The sequence below is a fragment of the Oreochromis niloticus genome, linkage group LG19 (assembly GCF_001858045.2).
Source record: "Oreochromis niloticus isolate F11D_XX linkage group LG19, O_niloticus_UMD_NMBU, whole genome shotgun sequence".
NCBI lineage: Eukaryota > Metazoa > Chordata > Actinopteri > Cichliformes > Cichlidae > Oreochromis > Oreochromis niloticus.
The window spans coordinates 23,673,445-23,677,716 of record NC_031983.2 but is presented as its reverse complement, the minus strand read 5'-3'; the positions used below and the strand labels follow the sequence as shown (position 1 = coordinate 23,677,716).

The following is a 4,272-nucleotide window of genomic DNA, read 5'->3' as shown; positions in this document are numbered from 1 at the left end:
GAGGAACATTATTCTGAAAAATGTTCCACAATTTATAGACACATTGTGCAAATTGGTTAACCTCTGCCCAGCTTTACTCCTGAGAAACTCTGCTTGAGATTCTCTTTTTATGCCTAATAAATTTACTGACCTGTTGCCAATATAAACTAATTACTTGCAAAATGTTTCTTGAATTGTTACTTGAAGTAAACGATCCATTTACAGTTCCATCCTTTTTGTCTCCCTATTTCAACTTTTGAGATGTGTTGCTACCAAGAAATTAAGATGATTAATTTTTTTAATTAAAATGGTATACTTTCAATAGAAAATGTGAATATTGAAGACTGTTACTGCTGAGAAATTATTGAAAAAGGGTGCTGTATTTATAAAAGTCAATATTTTTGCATGCTACAGTTATGGCTAAATGCTACAATCAGTCAACCTTTAGGCAAATAATAAAGAGCTTGGCTAAAATAATCAAGAGAACATATTACATCCAGTAACTGGAGTGAATTGCTTACATTTTATCAAAATGTTATATACATAGCTTTCTATGGATTCAAGAAATGTAGCGAGAGTATGAAAAGTACATAATGTTTAAGAAGTTTACAGCTGAAACAGTCTTCTTTGTAATATTTGTCATACAGAAAAACAAACTTGTACTTTCATATGTCAAAACAACATTTTATACAATAAATTTGCATATAGTAAGAAAGGCACTCTGTTTCATTACAAAGGCACTGCAATTCTCCATGGTGATTGTCTGTAAAAGCAGCTGAAAGGATAAACAAAAAGTAAATTAACAACAAATGCAGTCTGCTTTAGCAGCAGTATGTTCAGCAGGAAGAAGAATTAATTATGAATGGTGCAGAGTGTATATCTTCTTCAGCATAAGAATGAGCCTTTGCACTCGGTTGTAGTTCAGTGGAAATGCAGACACTAATTTAGTTTAGTAATTGAGAAATCAAGTCATACATTGACAGTTTGAGCATCTGAAATTGAATCAAAGCACTCAAGTGGAATACTTAATATTAGATATTATGGGAGAGAATGTGGATAAGAATCATATTTATATTTATTTTTGCTTATAATATTTGGTTGTAAATTCAAAGCATCTTCTGCCAGTATCAGTCACTGACTGACAGTTTACATCGGCTTTGAAATATTCAGTATGTCTGACCCAGAGTTCTCTAATGCATATATGAGACGATTTTGAGGTAACTGGAAAAAAGTCAGTGTTAAGTCAACTATGAAAAGACCAAGTCAAGTCTAGAGTTATCAAAACAAATCTGTGTCAGGGCCTAAAGCATCTGTAGCTCACATCACTCAGAATAAGTCCTGCCCTGAGGCATTCAAGAAAAGTTTAACTCATCTGAAATAATGATGGGGTCCACAGCAGGACCCAATACAGACAGCTTCAAAATTCAAAAGTTTCATTGAATTAAAGCAAGCAGACAGTGGAGACAGTTTGAGTTATGGGGACTGGAGCCATAACGAGAGGAAAGGTAGGTTAGCCTTAGTTATTCCACTGGCAATAGTTCCACAAAAATGTTCCAAAGAGAGTTACTCGGAGTCTATTTCATTGCTTACTTGGTCAGTCTGGGAAGGACATTTGGACACCAGAAAGCAGAGTCATGGGAGGGTGGTGAGACAGGTGAGTTGATGGGGTGAGTTTTCTGATGAAGAGTTCAAGAAGGAATGTAACATCTTGATGGAGAAGGTTAATGCTAGGGAGCAACTTTTCAGCCACACAGGGAACACTGGGAAACAAGGAAACCGAGTTATTAGATGCTTAGAAACTTGTGAATACACCATGGAGGAACCTGATTACCACTTAAATGAAGCAGACAATTTGGCAGACCAGTGCAGGAACATGACAAATGCGTCTGATAAGTCAGGTCTTATCAATTCATCCCAGTCATTTTAAAAACAAAGACAGTAAGTCAACTCTATAAGGCTTAAGTCTGTCTCAGAAAGTCTTAATAAGTTGATTGTGGTTCTAGAAGCAATTCCCCTTTTGAAGACTGAGTATAAAAGCAATTAAAATATTTCATATAATAAATATTTCAGAATTAGTATTATTAGCTAGCAAGACTGTATCTTACAATGAACATGTCCACCATGAGTACCATATGTTTGTTAATAATAGCAGTGAGATCTGATTCTCAAATTTCCAGCTGTCCCTTTTGCCCAGATTTGCCAGAGTATCAATTAAAGCGACAGCCATTTTGTATGTAAAATTATGAGCATTAAGGAACATGTGGAGAGAATGAAAATGGTGAGAAGGAGTAAAACATGCAGCATGCATAATAAGTAAGCAGTTATTCCAAACAGCCATTACAGGTCCTTGCTTTTGTAGATATTTTACTTGACGCTTTTTGTTTCCGTTCATGACAACTGTTTGAAGTTACAAAATGTTAGACATGAACAATGACGGATAGGTTTGTCCACTCAAAGGCTAAGCTGTCACCCCAGGAAAGGTAAGCTCTTTATCTTCTAATGACTCAATTTCTGAATCCTCTGTCTTCCAGCGAGGAGGTGTGCCAACACCCAGTAGTAAATGATTATTTGGATGACTGTTGACATCTTGATAAAACAGGGAGCATGGTGGGATTCAAGAGTTAGCTGTGCTGGTGGGGAGTTTTAAGATGACATGATCAAAGTCAACCTTTAGTATTATAGCACTGGGGGTGTGTTTTGTCCAGGGCTGGAAAGCATTGTAAGTTCCCATCATTTTATTTCACAGTTTTTGCTGAATCACTGACTCTGTAAGTAACTGCCCCATAAAAAAATAATAATAATAATTAAAAAAAAGCGAATAACCCTCACTGGGCTGAAAAAGTGAGAAGTCCTTTATAAAACCTGGAGTTTGGAAGAAAAAGACAGTGGAAAAAAAAGCGTAGGCAGCTCACCAGGTTTTTAATGGAAATGCAGCCAAACATCTGCTCACAGGGATGAAGGCAAACATATTTCACATGAAAACAGCTTCCATACATGAACAATTTCATCGAACACTCAGAAGAAAATTTAAGGGGAAGAAGACAGAGGGAGAAGCAGTGTAAAAGAACACCTCAATTCAAAGTCTACATTAAATGAGAAAGTGTGGAAGGGAAAAATGCTCTCAATATGATAAATGCTCCCTTGTCCACTGAACACAATTTAGAAATCATTTAGCATTTTACCATATTCCTGAGGGGGGTGAGATAATTGCATACAGGAAATATATTCAGTTTATGTAAAATCTATAAATAAATAGAGCTCTTTAGCTATGAGACAGGAAAAAGCCTTATATAGCCCTGTATTACTATGTCCCTACACCACAGTTAAGAAAATAAGCTTGGCTAAAACAGACATAGCCAACTGTCTGGGCAATTTGATACCTGTCATAACTGTTGACAGCGAAGTCATTTTAGCAGAGACAGAATTTGATTCGAAATGTAGCTTTACTAAGATGGAGCAAGTTGACTGACATGCAGAGCTTAGAGCTGGATTTATTGATTTCCACTCACCGCAATTCAGCACTTTAAAGAGCATTAGCATCGCAGTCCATTTCCCACTGTTCTGCCAGTTAGACGTGGTTATCTGGGCTGTGTGCGACTGCTTTCACAGACTACCATCTGGCTGTAAAAAGATACTTCTCCTATGCCTGCAGAATTATAGGAAATCTGGCTGGAGGGTTACTCTAATGGCCAAAATTTGTAAGTAATAATTCCTTTGCAAATTTTAAGCAGTGAATCAAGAGTGAGCTTTGAAATACAGTTAGGTCCATAAATGTTTGGACAGAGGCAACTTTGTTCTAATTTTGGTTCTGTAGATTACCACAATGAATTTTAATTGAAACAAATCATATGCAATTGAAGTGCAGATTTTAAGCTTTAATTCAATGGGCTGAACAAAAAGGTAGCATAGAAATGTGAGGAACTAAAGCATTTTTTAACACAATTCCTTAATTTCAGGGGGCTCAAAAGTGTTCAGAAATATAATTGTGGCAATAAGGACGGACCGACCACATATTTCACTCTTTCACCTCTCAGCTGCCAGCCATAAATACACAACAACCACCAACTCCTCAAGTCCCGGCACATTTAATAGGGGAGGCGTGATGAGCTGATCGAACTCAGGTGTGTCCGCCTCCCCCACAACCGCGCCACGAACCACACCCTGCCACATTCCCCTATCGCCCGACCAAGGCCGGGGAGCCGTCCGGCCTAGCCTACTCAAAATCGGCCGCGACCATCGGCGTCCCCAGCCCATAGACCAGCGGCAGGCATGAGTGGGATCAGGGGGCTGACC

General features: G+C 37.9%; 1 long non-coding RNA gene across 1 annotated transcript; it reads right to left on the bottom strand.

Moving 5' to 3' along the window:
- Positions 1-671: 671 nt before the first annotated feature.
- On the bottom strand, positions 672-3,612 carry LOC112843058 (uncharacterized). Its single transcript, XR_003215173.1, has 3 exons — positions 3,489-3,612; positions 1,570-1,739; positions 672-754 (listed from the first exon to the last, which is right to left on the bottom strand). It is a non-coding gene; the product is annotated as an uncharacterized LOC112843058 (long non-coding RNA).
- Positions 3,613-4,272: the final 660 nt, after the last annotated feature.